The 16,470-nt window shown below is 41.1% G+C and overlaps 2 non-coding genes across 2 annotated transcripts; one reads left to right on the plus strand and one right to left on the minus strand.

The window, feature by feature from the left end:
• Nucleotides 1–104, minus strand: LOC112773951 (small nucleolar RNA R71). Its single transcript, XR_003188470.1, has one exon. It is a non-coding gene; the product is annotated as a small nucleolar RNA R71 (small nucleolar RNA).
• A 14,346-nt stretch (nucleotides 105–14,450) lies between these two features.
• Nucleotides 14,451–14,558, plus strand: LOC112774535 (small nucleolar RNA R71). The gene has a single exon (XR_003189019.1). It is a non-coding gene; the product is annotated as a small nucleolar RNA R71 (small nucleolar RNA).
• The last annotated feature ends 1,912 nt before the right edge of the window (nucleotides 14,559–16,470 follow it).

A 16,470-nucleotide genomic window follows, 5' to 3' on the forward strand; every position in this document is an offset into this window, starting at 1 on the left:
AAGCTTAGAGCTGATGTCCAAACCTTCAGACAGAAAGAAGGTGAATCCCTCTATGAAGCTTGGGAAAGATACAAACAATTGACCAAAAAGTGTCCTTCTGACATGCTCTCAGAATGGACCATCCTGGATATATTCTATGATGGTCTGTCTGAGTTATCTAAGATGTCATTGGATACTTCTGCAGGTGGATCCATTCACCTAAAGAAAACGCCTGCAGAAGCTCAATAACTCATTGACATGGTTGCTAATAACCAGTTCATGTACACTTCTGAAAGGAATCCTGTGAATAATGGGACGCCTATGAAGAAGGGAGTTCTTGAAGTTGATGCTCTGAATGCCATATTGACTCAGAATAAAATATTGACTCAGCAAGTCAATATGATCTCTCAGAGTCTGCATGGAATGCAAGCTGCATCCAACAGTACTCAAGAGGCATCTTCTGAAGAAGAAGCCTATGATCCTGAGAACCCTGCAATAGCAGAGGTGAACTACTTAGGTGAACCTTATGGAAACACCTATAACTCAACATGGAGAAATCATCCAAATTTCTCATGGAAGGATCAAAAGCCCCAACAAGGCTTTAATAATGGTGGAAGAAACAGGTTTAGCAATAGCAAGCCTTTTCCATCATCAACTCAGCAACAGACAGAGAACTCTGAACAAAATGCTTCTAATTTAGCAAATCTAGTCTCTGATCTATCGAAGGCCACTGTAAGTTTCATGAATGAAACAAGGTCTTCCATTAGAAATTTGGAAGCACAAGTGGGCCAGCTGAGTAAAAGGATCACTGAAATCCCTCCTAGTACTCTCCCAAGCAATACAGAAGAGAACCTAAAAGGAGAGTGCAAGGCCATTGACATAAGCGCCATGGCCGAACCTGTGAGGAGAGGAGAGGACGTGAATCCCAAGGAGGAAGACCTCCTGGGACGTCCAGTGGTCAATAAGGAGCTTCCCTCTGAGGAACCAAAGGAATCTGAGACTCATCTAGAGACCATAGAGATTCCATTGAACCTCCTTATGCCCTTCATGAGCTCTGATGAGTACTCCTCTTCTGAAGAGAATGAGGATGTTACTGAAGAGTAAACTGCCAAGTTTCTTGGTGCAATCATGAAGCTGAATGCCAAATTGTTTGGCATTGATACTTGGGAAGTTGAACCTCCCTTGTTCATCAATGAACTAAGTGATCTGGATCAACTGACATTGCCTCAGAAGAGACAGGATCCTGGAAAGTTCATAATACCCTGTACCATAGGCACCATGATCTTTAAGGCTCTATGTGTCCTTGGTTCAGGAATAAACCTCATGCCTCTCTCTGTAATAGAGAAACTGGGAATCTATGGGGTGCAAGCTGCTAAAATCTCACTAGAGATGGCAGACAGCTCAAGAAAACAGGCTTATGGACAAGTAGAAGATGTATTAGTAAAGGTTGAGGGCCTTTACATACCTACTGATTTCATAGTCCTGGATACTGGAAAGGAAGAGGATGAATCCATCATCCTAGGAAGACCTTTCCTGGCCACAGCAAGAGCTGTGATTGATGTTGACAGAGGTGAAATAGTCCTTCAATGGAATGAGAACTCCCTTGTATTCAAAACTCAAGGATCTCCCTCTGCAACCATGAAGAGGAAGCATGAAAAGCTTCTCTCAAAGCAGAGTCAACCAGAGCCCCCACAGTCAAACTCTAAGTTTGGTGTTGGGAGGCCACAACCAAACTCTAAGTTTGGTGTTGGAGAGTCTCAACAAAGCTCTGCACATCTGTGAGGCTCCATGAGAGCCCATTGTCAAGCTATTGACATTAAAGAAGCGCTTGTTGGGAGGCAACCCAATGTTTATCTAATTCTTATTTTTATTGTTTTTCATGTTTTCTTAGGTTCATGGTCATGTGGAGTCACAAAATAAATAGAAAAATTGAAAACGGAATCAAAAACAGCAGAAGAAAAATCACACCCTGGAGGAGCATCTGTCTGGCGTTCAGCGCCAGAACAGAGCATGGTTCTGGCGCTGAACGCCCAAAATGGGCAGCTTCTGGGCGCTGAACGCCAGAACAGGCATGGTTCTGGCGTTCAACGCCAGAAATGGCACACAAATGGGCGTTGAACGCCCAAAATGGCCACCAACCTGGCGCTGAACGCCCAGAGTTGGGTACAAAGGCATTTTTACATGCCTAATGGGTGCAGGGATGTAAATCCTTGAACACCTCAGGATCTGTGGACTCCACAGGATCCCCACCTACCTCCACTCACTCCTTCTCACCACTCTCTTTCACACAACCCCACAAACACTCTTCCCTAAAAACCCCTCACCAATCACCTCAATCTCTCTTCCCCACTAAACCTTCACCACTCACATCCATCTCCTCTTCCCCATAAACCTACCTCATAAACTCCACCTACCTTCAAAATTCAAAACCAATTTCCCACCCAAACCCACCCATATGGCCAAACCTTAACCCCCCTCCCTTCCCTATATAAAGACCTCCATTCTTCATCAAATTCACACAACACACCCCTCTACACTCTCCTTGGCCGAAACCACATCTCCCTCTCCCTCTCCATATTTCTTCTTCTTCTTCTTCTATTCTTTTGTTTATTGCTCGAGGGCGAGCAATATTCTAAGTTTGGTGTGGTAAAAGCATAGCCTTTTTGTTTTTCCATTACCATTGATGGCATCAAAGACCGGAGAATCCTCTAGAAGAGGGAAAGGGAAGATAAAAGCTTCCACATCCGAGTCATGGGAGATGGAAAGATTCATCTCCAAAGCCCATCAAGACCACTTCTATGATGTTGTGGCCAAGAAGAAGGTGATCCCTGAGGTCCCTTTTAAACTCAAAAGAAATGAGTATCCGGAGATCCGACATGAAATTCAAAGAAGAGGTTGGGAAGTTCTAACAAATCCCATCCAACAAGTCGGCATCCTAATGGTTCAAGAGTTCTATGCCAATGCATGGATCACCAAGAACCATGATCAAAGTAAGAACCCGGATCCAAAGAACTATGTTTCAATGGTTCGGGGGAAATACTTAGATTTTAGTCCGGAGAATGTGAGGTTGGCGTTCAACTTGCCATACATGGAAGAGAACGCACGCCCCTACACAAGGAGAGTCAACTTTGATCAAAGGTTGGACCAAGTCCTTATGGACATATGTGTAGAAGGAGCTCAATGGAAGATTCACTCCAAAGGCAAGCCGGTTCAACTAAGAAGATTGGACCTCAAGCCTATAGCTAGAGGATGGTTAGAGTTTATTCAATGCTCAATCATTCCCACTAGCAACCGGTCTGAAGTTACTATAGACCGGGCCATCATGATCCATAGCATCATGATTGGAGAAGAGGTGGAAGTTCATGAGATTATACCTCAAGAACTCTACAAGGTGGCTGACAAGTCCTCCACTATGGCAAGGTTAGCCTTTCCTCACCTCATCTGCCACCTATGCAATTCAGCTGGGATTGACATAGAGAGAGATATCCTCATCAAAGAGGACAAGCCCATCACTAAGAAAAAGATGGAGCAAGCAAGAGAGCCCAGTCATGGAGCTCAAGAGGCGCAAGAAGCTCACTTCCATGAGATCCCTGAGATGCCTCAAATGCACTTTCCTCCACAAAATTATTGGGAGCAAATCAACACCTCCCTAGGAGAATTGAGTTCCAATATGGGACAACTAAGGGTGGAACATCAAGAGCACTCCATCATGCTCCATGAAATAAGAGAAGATCAAAGAGCAATGAGGGAGGAGCAACAAAGACAAGGAAGAGACATAGAAGAGCTCAAGGACATCATTGGTTCCTCAAGAAGGAAACGCCACCATCACTAAGGTGGATTCATTCCTTGTTCTTATTTCCTCTGTTTTTCGTTTTCTATGTTATGTGCTTATCTATGTTTGTATCTTCATTACATGATCATTAGTAGTTAGTAACTTTGTCTTAAAGATATGAATGTCCTATGAATCCATCACCTCTCTTAAAAGAAAAATATTTTAATTCAAAAGAACAAGAAGTACATGAGTTTCGAATTTATCCTTGAACTTAGCTTAATTATATTAATGTGGTGACAATGCTTCTTGTTTTCTGAATGTATGCTTGAACAGTACATATGTCTTTTGAAGTTGTTGTTTAAGAATGTTAAATATGTTGGCTCTTGAAAGAATGATGACTAGGAGACATGTTATTTGATAATCTGAAAAACCATAAAAATGATTCTTGAAGCAAGAAAAAGCAGCAAAAAACAAAGCTTGCAGAAAAAAAAAAAAAGGGGGCGAAAAAAAAAAAAAAAAAGAAAAAAGCAAGCAGAAAAAGCCAATAACCCTTAAAACCAAAAGGCAAGGGCAAATAAAAAGGATCCCAAGGCTTTGAGCATCAGTGGATAGGAGGGCCTAAAGGAATAAAATCCTGGTCTAAGCGGCTAAACCAAGCTGTCCCTAACCATGTGCTTGTGGCATGAAGGTGTCAAGTGAAAACTTGAGACTGAGCGGTTAAAGTCAAGGTCCAAAGCAAACAAAGAGTGTGCTTAAGAACCCTGGACACCTCTAATTGGGGACTTTAGCAAAGCTGAGTCACAATCTGAAAAGGTTCACCCAATTATGTGTCTGTGGCATTTATGTATCCGGTGGTAATACTGGAAAACAAAGTGCTTAGGGCCACGGCCAAGACTCATAAAGAAGCTGTGTTCAAGAATCATCATACTGAACTAGGAGAGTCAATAACACTATTCGAAATCTGAAGTTCCTATAGATACCAATCATTCTGAACCTCAATGGATAAAGTGAGATGCCAAAACTATTCAAGAGGCAAAAAGCTATAAGTCCCGCTCATATGATTGAAGCTCTGATTCATTGATAGTTTGGAATTTATAGTATATTCTCTTCTTTTTATCCTATTTGATTTTCAGTTGCTTGGGGACAAGCAACAATTTAAGTTTGGTGTTGTGATGAGCGGATAATTTATACGCTTTTTGGCATTGTTTTTAGTATGTTTTTAGTAGGATCTAGTTACTTTTAGGGATGTTTTCATTAGTTTTTATGTTAAATTCACATTTCTGGACTTTACTATGAGTTTGTGTGTTTTTCTGTGATTTCAGGTATTTTCTGGCTGAAATTGAGGGACTTGAGCAGAAATCAGATTCAGAGGTTGAAAAAGGACTGCTGATGCTGTTGGATTCTGACCTCCCTGCACTCAAAGTAGTATTTCTGGAGCTACAGAACTCGAAATGGCACGCTTCCAATTGCGTTGGAAAGTAGACATCCAGGGCTTTCCAGAAATATATAATAGTCCATACTTTGGCCAAGAATTGACGACGTAAACTGGCGTTCAACGCCCGCCTTCTGCCCAAATCTGGCGTCCAGCGCCAGAAAAGGATCCAAAACCAGAGTTGAACGCCCAAACTGGCACAAATACTGGCGTTCAACTCCACCAATAGCCTCTGCACGTGCAACACTCAGGCTCAGCCCAAACACACACCAAGTGGGCCCCGAAAGTGGATTTATTCATCAATTACTTACTCATGTAAACCCTAGTGACTAGTTTATTATAAATAGGAACTCTTACTATTGTATTAGGCGTCTTTTTGACCATCTTTGAACGCATTGTTCTTAGATCATGGGGGCTGGCCACATGGCCATGCCTGGACCTATCACTTATGTATTTTCAACGGTAGAGTTTCTGCACACCATAGATTAAGGTGTGGAGCTCTGCTGTTCCTCAAAGATTAATGCAAAGTACTACTGTTTTCTATTCAATTCTTCTTATTTCGCTTCTAAGATATCCATTCGCACCCAAGAACGTGATGAAGGTGATGATTATGTGTGACGCTCATTATCCTTCTCCCTTATGAACGCGTGCCTGACAAACACTTCTGTTCTACATGAATTAAGCTAGAATGAGTATCTCTTAGATCTCCTAACCAGAATCTTCGTGGCGTAAGCTAGAATGATGGCGGCATTCAAGAGAATCCGGAAGGTCTAAACCTTGTCTGTGGTATTCCGAGTAGGATTCAATGATTGAATGACTGTGACGAGCTTCAAACTCGCGATTGTTGGGCGTTAGTGACAGACGCAAAAGGAGGGTGAATCCTATTCCAGCATGATCGAGAACCGACAGATGAATAGCTGTGCCGTGACAGGGTGCGTGAGCATATTATTCACTGAGAGGAGGGGATGTAGCCACTGACAACGGTGATGCCCTTGCATAAAGCCAGCCATGGAAAGGAGTAAGACTGATTGGATGAAGATAGCAGGAAAGCAGAGGTTCTGAGGAACGAAAAGCATCTCCGTTCGCTTATCTGAAATTCCTACCAATGATTTACATAAGTATCTCTATCCCTATTTTATTATATAATATTCGAAAACACCATTATCACTTTATATCCGCCTGACTGAGATTTACAAGGTGACCATAGCTTGCTTCATACCAACAATCTCCGTTGGATTCGACCCTTACTCACGTAAGGTATTACTTGGACGACCCAGTGCACTTGCTGGTTAGTTGTATCGAAGTTGTGACAATTATGAATTAAGATCAAAGCACCAAGCTTTGGAGCCATTACCAGGGATTGTTCGAGCCTGGACATCACAATTTCGTGCACCATTCCTCAAGAAGGAAACGCCACCATCACTAAGGTGGATTCATTCCTTGTTCTTATTTCCTCTGTTTTTTCGTTTTCTATGTTATGTGCTTATCTATGTTTGTGTCTTCATTACATGATCATTAGTAGTTAGTAACTTTGTCTTAAAGTTATGAATGCCCTATGAATCCATCACCTCTCTTAAATGAAAAATGTTTTAATTCAAAAGAACAAGAAGTACATGAGTTTCGAATTTATCCTTGAACTTAGTTTAATTATACTGATGTGGTGACAATGCTTCTTGTTTTCCGAATGAATGCTTGAACAGTGCATATGTCTTTTGAAGTTGTTGTTTAAGAATGTTAAATATGTTGGCTCTTGAAAGAATGATGACTAGGAGACATGTTATTTGATAATCTGAAAAATCATAAAAATAATTCTTGAAGCAAGAAAAAGCAGCAAAGAACAAAGCTTGCAGAAAAAAAAAATGGGCGAAAAAAAATTAGAAGAAAAAGAAAAAGCAAGCAGAAAAAGCCAAAAGCTCTTAAAACCAAGAGGCAAGAGCAAAAAGCCAATAACCCTTAAAACCAAAAGGCAAGGGAAAATAAAAAGGATCCCAAGGCTTTGAGCATCAGTGGATAGGAGGGCCTAAAGGAATAAAATCCTGGTCTAAGCGGCTAAACCAAGCTGTCCCTAACCATGTGCTTGTGGCGTGTAGGTGTCAAGTGAAAACTTGAGACTGAGCGGTTAAAGTCAAGGTCCAAAGCAAAAAAAGAGTGTGCTTAAGAACCCTGGACACCTCTAATTAGTGACTTTAGCAAAGCTGAGTCACAATCTGAAAAGGTTCACCCAATTATGTGTCTGTGGCATTTATGTATCCGGTGGTAATACTGGAAAACAAAGTGCTTAGGGCCACGACCAAGACTCATAAAAGAAGATGTGTTCAAGAATCATCATACTGAACTAGGAGAATCAATAACACTATCTGAACTCTGAGTTCCTATAGATGCTAATCATTCTAAACTTCAATGGATAAAGTGAGATGCCAAAACTATTCAAGAGGCAAAAAGTTATAAGTCCCGCTCATATGATTGAAGCTCTGTTTTATTGATAGTTTAGAATTTATAGTATATTCTCTTCTTTTTATCCTATTTTATTTTCATTTGCTTGGGGACAAGCTACAATTTAAGTTTGGTGTTGTGATGAGCGGATAATTTATACGCTTTTAGGCATTGTTTTTAGTATGTTTTTAGTAGAATCTAGTTACTTTTAGGGATCTTTTCATTAGTTTTTATGTTAAATTCACATTTCTGGACTTTACTATGAGTTTGTGTGTTTTTCTGTGATTTCAGGTATTTTCTGGCTGAAATTGAGGGACTTGAGCAGAAATTAGATTCAGAGGTTGAAGAAGGACTGCTGATGCTGTTGGATTCTGACCTCCCTGCACTCAAAGTGGATTTTCTAGAGCTACAGAACTCGAAATGGCGTGCTTCTAATTGCGTTGGAAAGTAGATATCCAGGGCTTTCCAGTAATGTATAATAGTCTATACTTTGCCCAAGTTTAGACGATGCAAACTGGCATTCAACGCCAGCTCTCCGCCCAATTCTGGAGTTCAGGGCCAGAAAGGGATCAAAAACCAGAGTTGAACGCCAGAAATGGATCAAAACCTGGCATTCAACTCCACAAATGGCCTCTGCACGTGGAAAGTTAAAGCTCAGCCCAAGCACACACCAAGTGGGCCCCGGAAGTGGATTTATGCATCAATTACTTACTTCTGTAAACCCTAGTAGCTAGTTTATTATAAATAGGACATTTTACTATTGTATTAGACATCCTAAGTTTTATCTTCGGATCATAGTAGTCTTGGTTACTCCGGTTCCCCTCTGGGGCCGAGACCAATGAACTCCATTATTACTTATGTATTTTCAACGGTAGAGTTTCTGCACTCCATAGATTAAGGTGTGGAGCTCTGCTGTTCCTCAAAGATTAATGCAAAGTACTACTGTTTTCTATTCAATTCATCTTATTTCGCTTCCAAGATATTCATTCGAACTTCAATCTGAATGTGATGAATGTGACAATCATCATCATTCCCTATGAACGCGTGCCTGACAACCACTTCCGTTCTACCTTCGACTGAATGAGTATCTCTTATATCTCTTAATCAGAATCTTCGTGGTGTAAGCTAGAATGATGGCGGCATTCAAGAGAATCCGGAAAGTCTAAACCTTGTCTGTGGTATTCCGAGTAGGATTCAATGATTGAATGACTGTGACGAGCTTCAAACTCGCGAGTGCTGGGCGTAGTGACAGACGCAAAAGGATAGAAAATCCTATTCCAGCAGGATCAAGAACCGACAGATGAATGGCCGTGCCGTGACAGGGTGCGTTGACCATTTTCACTGAGAGGATAAGATGAAACCATTGACAAGGGTGATGCCTCCAGACGATTAGCCGTGCCGTGACAGGGCATTTGGATCATATTCCCGAGAGAAGACCGAAAGTAGCCATTGACAGTGGTGATGTATCACATAAAGCCAGCCATGGAAAGGAGTAAGACTGATTGGATGAAGATAGCAGGAAAGCAGAGGTTCAGAGGAACGAAAGCATCTCTATTCGCTTATCTGAAATTCTCACCAATGATTTACATAAGTATTTCTATCCTTTATTCTATGTTTATTTAATTATTATTCGAAAACACCATTATCAATTTATATCTGCCTGACTGGGATTTACAAGGTGACCATAGCTTGCTTCATACCAACAATCTCCGTGGGATTCGACCCTTACTCACGTAAGGTATTACTTGGACGACCCAGTGCACTTGCTGGTTAGTTGTGCGAAGTTGTGAACCATGGTATTGGCATCATATTTTTGGCGCCATTACCAGGGAAAGAAAGAGCGATGAATTTTACATAATTAAAGTGTAATCACAATTTCTGCGCACCAGTGGATCACCGTTGTCAATGGCTACCATCCGTCCTCTCAGTGAAAAAGGTCCAGGTGCACTGTCACCGCACGGCTAATCATCTGTCGGTTCCCACTCATGCTGGAATAGGATCCATTGATCCTTTTGCGTCTGTCACTATGCCCAGCCCTTGTGAATTTGAAGCTCGTCACAGTCATTCAATCCCTGAATCCTACTCGGAATACCACAGACAAGGTTTAGACTTTCCGGATTCTCAAGAATGCTGCCAATGGATTCTAGCTTATACCACAAAGATTCTAATTAAGGAATCCAAGAGATATTCATTCAATCGAAGGTAGAACAGAGGTGGTTGTCAGGTACGCGTTCATAGGTTGAGGATGATGATGAGTGTCACGGATCATCACATCCATCATATTGAAGTGCGAATAAACATCTTAGATAAAAACAAGCGTATTTGAATAGAAAACAGAAATAGTTGCATTAATTCATCGAAACACAGCAGAGCTCCTCACCCCCAACAATGGAGTTCAGAGACTCATGCCGTCAAAGAGTACAAAGTTCAGATCTAAAAATGTCATGAGGTGCGAAAATCGACCTCTAAAAGTTGTTTAAATACTAAACTAGTAACCTAGGTTTATAGAAAATGAATAAACTATGATAGATGGTGCAGAAATCCACTTCTGGGGCTCACTTGGTGTGTGCTGAGGCTGAGACTTAAGCTTCTCACGTGCCTAGGCTGTTCCTGGAGTTAAACACCAGGTTGTAACCTGTTTCTGGCGTTCAACTCCCATTTGTAACCTGTTTCTGGCGTTTGACGCCAGACTGCAACATGGAACTGGCGTTGAACGCCAGTTTACGTCATCTATCCTTGAGCAAAGTATGGACTATTATATATTGCTGGAAAGCCCTAGATGTCTACTTTCCAACGCAATTGAGAGCGCGCCATTTGGAGTTTTGTAGCTCCAGAAAATCTACTTTGAGTGCAGGAAGGTCAGAATCCAATAGCATCAGCAGTCCTTTTTCAGCCTGAATCAGATTTTTGCTCAGCTCCCTCAATTTCAGCCAGAAAATACCTTAAATTACAGAAAATCACACAAACTCATAGTAAAGTTCAGAATTGTGATTTTTATTTAAAAACTAATAGAAAATACCTGAAATTACAGAAAATCACACAAACTCATAGTAAAGTTCAGAATTGTGATTTTTATTTAAAAACTAATAGAAATATAATAAAAACTAACTAAATTACACTGAAAACATACTAAAAACAATGCCAAAAAGCATATAAATTATCCGCTCATCAATGGGTCATCCCATATATAATATTTAGACTCGCTTTTCAGCTTGTCTCTTTGATGCTTAGAAAAGTTTGGAGGAAAGGTGCGGCTAACTAGATAATTAGCTACAGGTGCATACCAAGGGACTACCTCAGATACTGCTTGCAGGTTATCAAATGGGAAATTATCAACTATAGGAGTGGGGTCATCTGTAATGTGCTCAAGGCGACTCAAATGGTCTGCCACTAAATTCTGGTTACCACTCCTATCCTTAATTTCTAAATCAAATTCTTGTAATAGCAGTATCCAACGTATAAGCCTTGGTTTGGACTCCTTTTTAGCTAATAGATACTTTAGAGCTGCGTGGTCTGAGTACACTACTACCTTCGTACCAAGTAAATAGGCTCGGAATTTATCCAGAGCAAAAATAATAGCAAGAAGCTCTTTATCAGTAGTAGTGTAATTGGACTGAGCGGCATCTAAAGTTTTAGACGCATAAGCAATAACAAAGGGGTTCTTACCTTCACGCTGAGCCAGTGCTGCTCCTACTGCATGGTTGGAGGCGTCGCACATTATTTCAAATGGCTGGCTCCAGTCTGGTCCTCTCACAATTGGAGTTTGAGTCAGGGCGGTCTTCAGCTTATCAAATGCTTGTTTGCAATCCTCGCTAAACTCGAATTCAATATCCTTCTGCATTAGTCTGGATAAGGGAAGAGCTACCTTACTGAAGTCCTTAATGAATCTCCTGTAAAATCCTGCATGGCTAAGGAATGAACGGACTTCCCTCACAGAAGAGGGGTAAGGTGAACTAGAAATAACATCCACCTTTGCTAGATCTACAGAAATGCCAGTATTAGACACAACATGTCCTAGTACAATACCTTGTTTTACCATAAAGTGACATTTTTCAAAATTCAATACAAGGTTTGTACTGACACATTTATCTAATACTCTAGATAATCCATCTAAGCAAAGGCTAAAGGAATCGCCATATACACTAAAATCATCCATAAAAACTTCCATACAGTCCTCAATAAGATCAGAGAAAAGACTCATCATGCACCTTTGGAAGGTAGCTGGTGCATTGCACAAGCCAAAGGGCATTCTCTTGTAAGCATAAGTCCCAGAAGGACATGTAAAAGTGGTCTTTTCATAATCCTCAAGAGCTATATGAATCTAGAAATAACCTGTGTAACCATCAAAAAAACAATAATGTGATTTACCTGACAGGCGATCCAACATTTGATCAATGAATGGAAGAGGATAGTGATCCTTACAAGTGGCCTGGTTGAGGCGTCTGTAGTCAATGCAGACCCTCCAGGCATTCTGAACTCTGGTTACAATGAGATCTCCATGCTCATTCTTCACTATAGTGACTCCAGACTTCTTGGGCACCACTTGTACTGGGCTTACCCATTCACTGTCTGAAATGGGGTAGATGATATCTACCTCCAGTAGTCTGGTCACTTCCTTTTTGAAAACCTCTAAGATAGTGGAGTTTAGTCTTCTCTGGGGTTGACGGACAGGTCTTGCTCCCTCTTCTAAAAATATCCGATGCTCACAGACTTGAGGGTTGATGCCTACTATGTCTGCCAAACTCTAACCAATTGCCTTTTTGTGCCTTCTCAGCACACTAAGTAACTGCTCTTCCGGTTGAGAAGTGAGTTCCCTTGCAATGATAACTGGAAACTTCTGCTCGTCCTCAAGGTAAGTATATTTGAGGTGTGGAGGAAGGGGTTTTAATTCTAACTTCTGATCATGGTTAGGCTCTGGGTTGTCTAGAGCTGGTAACAATGGTAAAGCACTGTCATTGTCCTCTGAGAATGTCCCCAAACTTGGACCTTGTCCTATGAAATTCTCTTCAAATTCCTCCTGGTGAACTTCAGCCACGGTTTCATCTATAATGTCACATTGGAGGATAGAATGATCCTCCGGAGGATGCTTCATAACTCCATTTAGATTGAAGATTACTACTCGGCCATCTATTTCAAAAGAGTATATTCCTGATAAAGCATCTAATTTGAACTTCGAGGTCTTCAGGAATGGTCTTCCGAGTAGGATTGATGATGGCTTCTCTGAGTCATTTTGGGACATCTCCAAGATATAAAAATCAATGGAAAATGTGAGCCCCTTAATGCCCACTAATACATCTTCAGCAACTCCAGTCACTGTAATAATGCTTTTATCTGCTAACACAAAATGAGCTGCCGACCTTTTTAAGGGGGGAGCCTCAAAATATCATATATAGACAAAGGCATTATACTCACACATGCTCCTAAATCACACATGCAGTCAGAAAATACTACACCACCAATAGTACAATTAACCATACATGGACCTGGGTCACTACACTTTTCAGGTAAACCTCCCATTAAAGCAGATATGGAACTACCTAAAGGAATAGTTTCTAATTCATTAATTTTGTCTTTATGTATACATAAATCCTTTAGAAACTTTGCATATTTAGGTACCTGTTGAATAACATCAAAAAGATGAACAGTTACCTCAACCTTTTTGAATATTTCTACCATTTTGGGGTCAAGTTCCAGCTGCTTCCTGGGCTTCCTTGCAAGTTGTGGAAATGGAATGGGAGTGGTGTCTTCTGCAGTGTCTGCGCCCTGTGGTGCTTCCTCCTGTGGTTGAACTTCTTCTTTTTCATCTATGTCCTGTATGTCCTGTATGTCCTCTTCCTCGTCAACATCTTCTATTTCCACTACCTCTTCAGCTGAGGCGTGTTCTGGTGGGCTTGGCTCCTCCTGATTCCTCTCCTGCAGTGTGGTTTTGGACCTTAGGGTGATGGCATTAATGCCACCTTTTAGATTGGGTAATGGTTGAGAGAGAATTCCACTGAAGCTCAAAGGCTGGTTATTGGAGTTATTCATTGATCCAATCTGTGAGACAAGAGCTTGCAGGGTAGAGTTCAGACCATTTAGTGTAGCATAAAGGTTATTTTCCATGGTCTGTTGTCTCCGATCAATAGATTGTAGTAAGTCATCATTAGCAGATGAAGAAGGATAAGTAATTTGAGAGATCTGCTGTTGGGTATTCTGTGGTCCTTGGGATTGCCTCAGGTGAGGTGCTCTGTAACGCTGGAACTGGTTCTGCTGCCTGTTATTGTTGTTATTCCACCTCTGATTTCCCTGATTGTCTCTACCTCCTCTGTTGTTGTTGTTGTCCCTCCAATTCTGGTTAGAATTGTCCTGCCATCCGTGGTTATAATTGCCACCTTGATTGTACCCTAGGTTGGGGCGGTCATAGAAGTTATGAGTGGCTGCCACGGTGTTATCTTCCTGCTGGAGTTGCGAACATTCGTCAATATAATGGCTATAATTAGCACAGATTCCGTAAACTCTCTGTGGGACTAACTGTTGGCTTTGCTGTGGTGGAGAAGGTTGAGCTTGCTGAACTTGTTGTTGATTCAATTGCATCTGCTTCAGCAAGTTGGTCATTTCACAGATACTCTAAGTTAGAGCAGCAGTCTCTCTGCTAGATGATACCTCTGCAATGGCTTTTGAACGGCCTTGCTTCTGCCTGTGATTCCGAGTGGATTCAGCTAAGTCACTGATCAATTGCCATGCCTCATCAGTGGTCTTGTACTTTTTCATAGACCCATTGCTAACACTTTCCAATGTGGTCTTATCTTGGGGCCTCATGCCCTGTGTGACATAACCGAGTAACACTATCTTGTCAATCATATGGTGGGGGCAAGCTTCTAGAAGATTATTGAAGCGCTCCCAGTATTCATAGAGAGTCTCAGATTCGTCTTGAACAATCATGGAAATATCTTTCCTCAGTTTATCAGTAACTTTAGCTGGAAAGAATTTTTCCAAGAATTCTCTTCTAAGTGTATCCCAGTTGGATACAGTTGCTGCGGGTTGAGTGTAGTACCACTCTCTTGCCTTTCCCTCAAGAGAAAACGGGAAAGCTTTCAAAAAAATTGAAGTTTCATCTGCACCATCACGTCTGACAATAGAACAGGCTGCTTGAAAATCTCTCAGGTGCTTGATAGGCTCTTGAGCAGGTAAGCCATGAAACTTGGGCATCAAATTGAGCAGTGCAGTCTTTATTTCAAAGTCTGTAGCCACTGCTGGGTGATGCGCTTGAAACGGTTGCATTGTAAAATCAGGGGCTCCAGCCTCCTGGATAGTAACTCTCCTAGGTTCTGCCATGTCACCTACACGTAAATCAACCAAATCAATAGAACGGGGGGCTGGTTTCTTCCTCAAATGACATTTTAGATCCGCCCTCAGAGAGGACTAACCGACGCCGAGCTTGCCTTATTCATGAAATAGTTCTTTTAATCTCAGGATCGAATACTGGCAAGCTTGGATAAGGAAGTGAACGTGTCATCTAGCGAAAGAAACAAGCAGCTCATAGTAGCAAGATAAAATAAAATGCAAATAAATAAATTCCAATTAATAACTTTAGCACTCTATTGTAACTCCCCAGCAACGGCGCCAAAAATTGACGTGGCAAAAATTGGAGAGTCAAGAATTGTTATAAGATATGCGTTGCAAGTATAGTTCTCAACCAACCAGAATTCCACTTATCAATTTAGAAGGTTGTCACAAGAATTAAAATTAAAATACTGGGAGTATGAATCCCAGGTCGTCTCCCAACGAGTTACAGAAAGGTGTGCTATTTTATTAACCAGATGTTTTCAAAATGGTTTGAGTTGCATAAACAAGAAATTAAATTAGAAAAATTAAATAATTTAAATAAAAGCCTTGACTGGGAATAGATTAGTTGGAAGCCCTATTCTTGTTGAAGTACTCTCAAGATTAATTGATAATTGAAGGTTGTTCTGTTTAGTTATCCCTTACTAGGTAAGGGAAAGTCAAACAAGTTGGAATGTTGTTTCTATTCACAAGTTCCAAACCGCTCAATTGAAAAGGATTAGTGTCAATGACTAGAAAGCATCCCAACAATAAACCTAATTACAATTTTTCTTTTAAGCATCCCAACTCAAGGGTTCCTTTCAATCAACTCCCCATCAAGTTAGGGAACTACTCGCTCATTGTGAATGTAGAATTCATAACATAGGAAAGGGAATTAAAGAAAGACATGATAGATAAAACTCAAGGGAATCAATTAAAAATAAAAATAATTCTTGTATTAATAAATTTTAAAATAATCTAATGGTAAAATTGAGTAAATTAAAGGACATGGAAGAGTAAAGCCAAGTAAAGAAAACGAACTAGAATGACGAAGTCTTGATAAGGTAATAACTCTTCTCAATATCCCAATGCAAAAAGCAATAGAAATAAAATCCTAAGAACTATGAATGTGTAGAGAGAAAACCTAGAGGAGGAGTAAAACTAGATCTAAAAAACTAAAATTGTATAGAATGAATGTTGTCCTTGGTTTCTGCATGTTCCCTAGCTCTAGTCTGCTTTTCTGGGCCGAAAACTGGGTCAAAATAGGGCCCAAAATCGCCCCCAGCGAATTCTACAGATTATGCAGATCGCGCACGTCACGCGATCGCGTCATTCATACGGCCGCGTCATTCGGCCTTTTGCCCTGCCACACGAGCGCGTCGTCCACGCCTCCGCGTCACTTGTGCTATTCCAATCCGCGCAGTTGCGTGAGCCATGCGGCCGCGTTACTGCGATTTCTTCTCTTTCGCGCGGTCGCGTGGGCCATGTAGCCGCGTCACTTCTCGCTGATCATCTCCTCAATTTCTTGTGTTCCTTCCATTTTTGCAAGCTT

This window comes from Arachis hypogaea, chromosome 18, assembly GCF_003086295.3.
Source record: "Arachis hypogaea cultivar Tifrunner chromosome 18, arahy.Tifrunner.gnm2.J5K5, whole genome shotgun sequence".
Lineage (NCBI taxonomy): Eukaryota > Viridiplantae > Streptophyta > Magnoliopsida > Fabales > Fabaceae > Arachis > Arachis hypogaea.